The sequence below is a fragment of the Chiloscyllium plagiosum genome, chromosome 44 (assembly GCF_004010195.1).
Source record: "Chiloscyllium plagiosum isolate BGI_BamShark_2017 chromosome 44, ASM401019v2, whole genome shotgun sequence".
Lineage (NCBI taxonomy): Eukaryota > Metazoa > Chordata > Chondrichthyes > Orectolobiformes > Hemiscylliidae > Chiloscyllium > Chiloscyllium plagiosum.
This window is the reverse complement of record NC_057753.1, coordinates 101,460-109,926: the sequence shown is the minus strand read 5'-3', so window position 1 is coordinate 109,926 and position 8,467 is coordinate 101,460. Positions and strand designations below refer to the sequence as shown.

Here is an 8,467-nt window from a genome sequence, read left to right as displayed (position 1 = left end):
TCCCAACTCCTGTACTCAATACTCTGACCAATAAAGGAAAGCATACCAAACGCCTTCTTCACGATAGTTTCTATCGGGGCTGACTGGGGAATGCTCTTACCCATCCCGCTCCACTTTGATACCTCTGCTCAGACTTAAACACGTGTCCTGTTTTGTTTGCGTGGAATCAAATACGCCCATCGTCTCCTTTAACAGACCATCGCTTCCAATCCGCTCCGTGGTTAGCACCGCGGCCTCAGAGACCCAGGTTCGATTCCAGCCTCGGGGGCGACTGCCTGGGGTGGAGTTTGCACATTCTCCACTTGACACATCTGTGTGGGTTTCCTCCAAAGACAGGCAGAAAGTGAGGTCTGCAGATGCTGGAGATCAGAGATGGAAATGTGTTGCTGGAAAAGCGCAGCCTGTCAGGCAGCATCTAGGGAACAGGAGAATCGACGTTTCGGGCATTAGCCCTTCCTGAAGAAGAGCTAATGCCCGAAACGTTGATTCTCCTGTTCCCTAGATGCTGCCTGACCTGCTGCGCTTTTCCAGCAACACATTTCCATCTCCAAAGACAGGCAGGCAAGGGTGGACTGGCCAGTGCCAAATTGCGCCCCCTGGGGATGAGGGGGGGGGGGGGTATAGCCATGGGAAAGGCAGAGTCACAGGGATCGGGGTGGATGCAGGCAAGGTGCCCTTCAGAGGGCTGGCGTGGGGTCGATACGCCAAATAGTCTGCTCCCACACCATTGGCATTCTGTGGAAGAGGGGGGTTCACTGACTCCCTGACCCCCATTTTCTAACATCGTTGAGTCAAAACATCAAATCTCTTCTTGCCCCGCCATTGCTTGCTTCCCAATGACCTGAGAGAGATTCCATTTCTGTTGAAGGACAACCCACCTCTCTCATGTGCAAACAGACGTTAATCTAACGTGGAAGAGTTCAGGAAATCAAACATCACGAGCAAATTTTTAAAAAGTTTATTTCTGGAAACGAAACAAAATTACTCAAGTTTCAAAAAACAACCGGGGTTTTTAAAAAAAAGAAAATTGGAAGCCAGGTCTCACCCATCTCAGCTCTCAGCAAAACGGCACTCCATTTCGGATCTTCCAATGATTTCTCTCCAGCTCCCTCTGAATATCCGTTGAGTTGGCACATTAGGTTACAGGCCGCACTTGGGAGTACTGTGCACAGTTTCGGTCACCCTGTCACGGGGAAGACCCAGTTAGACTGGAAAGGTCGCATGGAAGGTTTTGAGCTTGGCTTGGCTTGAGTTAGAGGGAGAGTTTGGCTAGTATCGGGCTTTATTTGTCAGAGAATGAGGGGTGACCGTACCGGGGTGTATAAAACCACCAGGGGCAGGGACAGGTTGAACACGTCATCTTTTTTTCCCCCCAGGGATGGGGAACCGAAAGCTCAAGGGCGTAGGTTTAAGGTAGGCGGGTAATGATTTAGGGAGGACCCGAGGGTAACTTCTTCACGCAGAGACTGGTGCACATGTGGAATGGGCTGCCAGAGAGGGAGATACAACCTCAACATTTACAAAAAAACATTCAGATAGGGACGTGGACGGGCAGGGTTTTAGAGGGAAATGAGGCAAGTGCTGGCAATTGGGACTAAATTAATTCTGGATATCTGGTCGGCATGGGCAAGTAGGACTGAAGGGTCTGTTTCCGTGCTGTACAGCTCTATGACTCTATTTCTCCATTTTTCTGATTTATTCCTCTGCTGAACTCTTATTTCTTTCTTTCTCTAATTGCTTTTCCCTACAAATTTGTCCTGAAAAGTCTGTACCTGGTTACCTTTGGACCTTGGATAGCAATGTAAGACTTTTCGCCTGTACTCATTCGACAATAAATCCAATTCTAAATTATAGGGCCGTAGGAGGCTACAACACGGAAACAGGCCCTTCAGCCTGACTTGCCCGTGCCACCCAGTTGTCAGAATTAATCTATTACGATTCTTGATTTGGAGATGCCGGTGTTGGACTGGGGAGTACAAAGTTAACAGATTCCTGAAGAAGGGCTTATGCCTGAAACGTCGATTCTCCTGCTCCTTGGATGCTGCCTGACCTGCTGCGCTTTTCCAGCAACACATTTTCAGCTCTGATCTCCAGCATCTGCAGACCTCACTTTCTCCTCAAAGTTAACAGTCACACAACACCAGATTATAGTCCAACAGGTTTATTTGGAAGCACACTAGCTTTCGGAGCGACGCTCCTTCATTGTGGAGGACACAATGGTAAGGCACTGGATTTATAGCACAAGTTTACAGTGTGATGTAACTGAAATTATACATTGAAAAATACCTTGATTGTTTGTTAAGTCTCTCATCTGTTAAAATGACCATGTTAGTTTCACTTCTTTCATCTGTAAATCGCAAACCTTTTTTTAAAAGTTACATTCTCTGGTGTCAGCCCAGGTAATGTGTTGAAGATGTTAAGCCCCTGTGTGCTGTTGTCTCTGCCATAATGTTTGGACTGATTCTAATCTAAAAAATGAATGAACAGAATCTTACATGGATTCATGCAGTTTTTGATTGGCAGGAATTATAAACTTAATGGTAAGATCGTGGGGAGTGCTCGGGGTGCAGGTTCATAGTTCCTTGAAAGTGGAGTCTCATGTAGACAGAGTAGTGAAGAAGGCGTTTGGTACGCTTATCTTTCTTGGTCAGTGCATTGTGTGTAGGAGTGTGGAGGTCATGTTGCAGCTGCGCAGGACGTTGGTTAGGCAAATTTGGAATCCTGCATTCAGTTCTGGTCTCCCTACTACAGGAAAAATGTTGTGAAATTTGAAAGGGCTCAGAAAAGATATAAAAGGATGTTGCCGGGGTTGGAGGGTTTTAGCTAGAGGGAGAGGCTGAACAGGCTGGGGCTGCTTTCCCTGGAGCGTTGGAGGCTGAGGGGTGACCTTATAGAGGTTTATAAAATCATGAGGGGCATGGATAAGGTAAATAGACAAAGTCTTTTCCCTGGATAGTCCAGAACTAGAGGGCATCGGTTTAGAGTGAGAGGGGAAAGATATAAAAGAGACCTAAGGAGCAACTTTTTCACACAGAGGGTGGTACGTGTATGGAATGAGCTGCCAGAGGAAGTGGTGGAGGCTGGTACAATTGCAACATTTAAAAGGCATCTGGATGGGTATATGAATAGGAAGGGTTTGGAGGGATATGGGCTTGCTGCTAGCAGGTGGGGCTAGACTGGATTGGGATATCTGGTTGGCATGGACAGGTTGGACCGAAGGGTCTGTTTCCATGCTGTACATCTCTATGACTCTATGACCTGGAAGTCTCTACTTGTAAGGGTGATGGAAGCAGAGGTGACGTCAAAATGAAATAGGATGAGTGTTTTAAGAAGATAAACCCGTGATACCACAGGGGTACAAAGGCAGAAGAGGGCTGACTGGCATGCTCCACAGAAAACCAGCTTGGATGGGAGCTGCTGAATGTATCCCTAATGATTCCATGACATGAACTATACGGTGTACTTGAAGAATGACATTGGAAGATTAAGATTAATGATAAATCTAATTCAGCACTGCGGCAGCATTAAGAAATGTAATATGTACAATAGGATAGCATTTAACTTACCTCTGCTCCATGTCATCTGCTCACCACATGAATGTCAGCTATTTCCTGCCAAACCACCACTTCCATTAGTAAAGAGAGGCCATCCTTTGAGTCAAACAAATAAAAGTGTCAAACCGAGGGAGTAAAGGATGTCTTTAAAAGAAGGAGGTCGTGGCCAAACTTTTCCAGAGTTTGGATTCACCTCCTTTCCCTGATCAGCTGCTGCAAGTCAATAGTTTGATCCCAGAAATGAGAAAAGGAGGGGAGGGTGCTGCACTCACAGATGTTGGACGGAGAAAGGGGGAAGCTGCAGTCTGGGCTGAAGCTCAATCTTCATTCAGAGAGAGAGGGGCAGTAGCAACTTCAGAAGCTCATGGCCCAACTTCCGCATTCAAACAATGGGGGGGCTCTGATTGGCAGGAGGACCGAACTCCTTCCGGTCCTCCGAGGTTTCTTATTGGTCCGTCGAGGCGCAGCCCATTGTGACGACACGGCCGCCCACCCAGGCACACGCGCAGTCCTCCCAGCTCTCCCCGGATCCCCAGGCGAAGGTTTGGCTGCAGACTGAGGCAGTCTTGTTTGGAAGGGCAGCACTTTGCAACGGGATAGACCCAGGGGGCCAGCATCACCTCGCACTGGAGAGAGGCCGGTCGAGTGCCCTGTGTGCACGCACTAGCTCCACACACATCCCCAGCTCCAAGCTCAGACTGGAACAGGATGGTTCGCCTGCGCTGAGTGTGGGGAGAAATTCACCAACGCGACCAGCTTTGCACCAGAAAGAAAGAGAGAGAGACCGTTCGATTAGCACTGCTGCCTCATAGCACCAGGATGAGGTGCCTTAACCGACTGTCTGTGTGAAGTTTGCACATTCTCCCTGTGTCCTCCCACAAGCCAAAGATGTGCAGGTCAGTTAAATTGCCCATAATGCCAGTTGCGTTAGGCAGGGGTAAATATAGGCTAGGGGAGTGGGTAACTCTTCAGAGGGCCGGTGTGGGGCCAAAGGGCCACAGTTTCCCTCCTGTAGGGAATCTATTCCAATCTAATTTCCGTGTGCCAAGTGTGGGAAGGATTTCACACACACCCCCCCCCCCCTCCCCCCAACCCACACTAGGGGCAGACCACTCACCCCAGCCTGCAAGGTACACCCACGGTTCACACACCAGGGTGAGGCTGTTCGCCTGCTTGGAATGTGGGGAGGCGTTTCCTCAGCTGCCCAACCATCGGGCTCACACTCAGGAGAGGCTGTTCATCTGCTCCGAGGCAGGAAGGAACTCAGTGCGTGGCGTTCCTCCCACAATCCAAAATTGTGCAGGTTTGGGTGGCTAGGCCATGCTAAATTGTCGCTTAGAAATGTGTTGCTGGAAAAGCGCAGCAGGTCAGGCAGCATCCAAGGAGAAGGAGAATCGACGTTTCGGGCATACGCCCTTCTTCAGGAATGAGGATTATCTGTGCCATTCCTGAAGAAGGGTTTATGCCCAAAACGGAGGAGAAAGTGAGGACTGCAGATGCTGGAGATCAGAGCTGAAAATGTGTTGCTGGAAAAGCGCAGCAGGTCAGGCAGCATCCAGGGAACAGGAGAATCGACGTTTCGGGCATAAGCCCTTCTTCAGGAATGAGGATTATCTTTGCCTGCCTGATTATCTGTGCCATTCCTGAAGAAGGGTTTATGCCCGAAACGGAGGAGAAAGTGAGGACTGCAGATGTTGGAGATCAGAGCTGAAAAATGTGTTGCTGGAAAAGCGCAGCAGGTCAGGCAGCATCCCAAGGAACAGGAGAATCGACCTGAAGAAGGGCTTATGCCCGAAACGTCGATTCTCCTGTTCCTTGGATGCTGCCTGACCTGCTGCGCTTTTCCAGCAGCACATTTTTCAGCTCTGATCTCCAGCATCTGCAGTCCTCACTTTCTCCATGCTAAATTGTCCTATGGTGTTGAGGGATGTGTAGGTGTGGTGCATTAGACAGGGGTAAATGTAGAGTAATAGGGTAGGGGAATGGGTCTGGGTGGGCTACTCTTCGGAGGGTCGGTGTGGACTTGTTGGGCCAAAGGGCCTGTTTCCACACTGTAGGAATTCTCTGATATGATGGGATCTGCAAGAACACCAGCCAGCTCAAAGCAGGGAGAGGACGTTCACCTGCATTAGGTGTGTGAAGGGATTCGCTCAGTCATCAAATCAACATGGATGGCATGGTGGTTCAGTAGTTAACACTGCTGCCTCACAGCACCAGGGACCCGGGTTCCATTCCAGCCTCAGGGCAACTGTTTGTGTGGATTTTGCATATTTTCCAACAGATCCACGTCAGATTCCGTATCACTTTCCCTTCCCTCCTCCCTAGAACATCTTGACACCAAGAACAGCTATGTAAGAATCCTGCTCATTGACTACCGTTCAGCCTTCAACACTATTATCCCCTCAACACTGATTACTAAACTTAGTGATCTCGGACTAAGCCCCACTCTCTGCAACTGGATCCTCAGTTTCCTGAGCCACAGGCCACAATCAGTGAAGACTGGGGACAATATTTGATCCTCACCAACACTTAACACTGGAGCCCTCCAGGGGTGCGTACTCAGCCCCCTACTGTACTCACTGTATACCCATGACTACATCGCCAAATACCAGACTAATACCATTTACAAGTCCGTCGGTGACATCACCATAGCCGGTTGAATCTCAGATGGTGACGAAACAGACTACAGACGGGAGGTGGAAAACCTGGAAAAATGGTGCACTGAGAACAACCTCGTTCTTAACGCCGGCAAAACCAAGGAACTCATTATTGACTTTCGGCGGCATGTTACTCATGCCCCCCACACACTAACAGCACAGAGGTGGAACAAGTGGACAGTGTCAAGCTCCTGGGAGTGGTCGTCCACAACAAGCTTTCTTGGACTCTTCATGTGGACGTACTGGATACAAAGGCCCAACAATGTCTCTTCTTCCTCAGGCACCTGAGGAAATTTGGCACGATGGTGAATATCCTTACCAACTTTTATAGATGCGCCATCGAGAGCATTCTGTCTGGATGTATCACTACCTGGTATGGCAACTGTACCATTCAGAGACAGTTACAGAGAGTGGTGAACTCAGCCCGGACACTCACAAAGGCCAATCTCCCATCTACAGAATCCATCTACCAGGCCCCGCTGTCAAGGAAAGGCCAGCATTCTCAAAGATCCATCCTACCCTGGCAATGTTTTTCTACGAACTCTACCATCGGGGAGAAGGTATAGAAGCCTGAACACACACACCAGCCGGTTTCAAAACAGTTTCTACCCTACTGTTAACATTTGCCTGTACCCGTGTTTTTGTTTTTGCTGCTGTTTCCCTATTATTTACTTATCTGTGCTATTTAACTCTGTGATCTGCCTGTATTGCTCGCAAGAAAAGGTTTTCACTGTGCCTCTGTACATGTGACAATAAATTCCATTCCCCTCCCCCACCATGTCTGTGTGGGTTTCCTCTGGGGGCTCTGGTTTCCTCCCAAGTCCAAAGATGTGTAGGTTAGGGTGAATTGGCAAAGCTGAATTACCCATCGTGACCAGGGATGTGCAGGTTAGGGTGAATTGGCCGTGCTAAATTACCCATAGTGCCCAGGAATGTGCAGGTTAGGGTGAATTGGCCATGCTAAATTACCCATAGTGCTCTGGGATGTGCAGGTTAGGGTTGATTGGCCGTGCTAAATTACCCATAGTGCCCAGGGATGTGCAGGTTAGGGTTGATTGGCCATGACAAATTGCCCCTTAGTGTTCTGGAATGTGCAGGTGAGGGTGGATTGGCCGTGCTAAATTGCCCCTTAGTGTTCAGGGATTGATCAATACTGTACTCATACTCCAGATGTGATCTCCCTAATGCCGTGTATAATTGAATCAATTTGTATTGAATTCCCTTGCAGTAAATAATATTATATTACCTACTCTAATTGCTTGCTATATCTTTTTTGTGATTCATGTACTCGGACAGCCCACCTCCCTCTGCATTTCCACCTGGATAATTTTTTTTCTTTCAGGATAGACAACAGGGACAGGCCCTTCAGCCCATCATGTCTGTGCTGACCATGATGTCAATCTAATCTCATTGCCTTCAGTGATGGACCAGGCCAGACCAGACCCCCCTCGAAATATTTTAAGAAGGTGGCCCAGACCCGAACGTTTTCTTATTTTATAGGTAGATGTGAAGTGCTATGCTCCAGATACAATACGACTGGTCAAGTAACGCAATGTTAAGCAAAGCAAAAAATCACACAACACCAGATTATTATCCAACTGGTTTATTTGGAAGCACTCGTTTTCAGAGCACCTCTCCCTCATCAGGTAGATGTGCAACAGGACCGTTAGACCCAGACTGATGATTAGCAAAAGATTACAATGTCATGCAACTGAAATGGTATATTGAACGAACCTAGATTGCTGTAAAGTCTTTCATCTTTTAGAATGGGTTGCAGGTTTCAGTTCATTAATATGTAAATATCTGAACTTTCTTGAAGTCACATTCTCGACATAACAAGGTTTTATGGCACAAGATGACATCTGAGCTCAGGCAATGCCTTAAAGGTGTGGGGTCAGAGTCTGTCTGTGTCCCAATCTTCAGTCAGACTGGTTCCATTTCCAAAGTGGCATTTACAAAAGATTATATGGACTTGACTGGTAAGGACAGATTCAGGATAGTCAACATGGCTTTGTGCTTGGGAAATCATGTCTCACAAACTTGATTGAGTTTTTTGAAGAAGTAACAAAGAAGATTGACGAGGGCAGAGCAGTAGATGTGATCTATATGGACTTCAGTAAGGCATTCAACAAGGTTCCCCATGGGAGACTGATTAGCAAGGTTAGACCTCATGGAATACAGGTAGAACTAGCCATTTGGATACAGAAGTGGCTCGAAGGTAGAAGACAGAGGGTGGTGGTGGAGGGTTGTTTTTCA

The 8,467-nt window shown here is 47.9% G+C and overlaps 1 long non-coding RNA gene across 1 annotated transcript in view; it reads right to left on the bottom strand.

Moving 5' to 3' along the window:
- The window catches only part of LOC122543458, a 7,469-nt gene extending 3,238 nt beyond the window's left edge, over window positions 1–4,231 (bottom strand). The window contains exons 1-2 of the long non-coding RNA XR_006310031.1: window positions 3,567–4,231; window positions 1,046–1,183 (exon numbers count right to left, since the gene is read on the bottom strand). This is a non-coding gene — a long non-coding RNA (uncharacterized LOC122543458). The remainder of the gene's footprint in view (window positions 1–1,045; window positions 1,184–3,566) is intronic.
- Window positions 4,232–8,467: the final 4,236 nt, after the last annotated feature.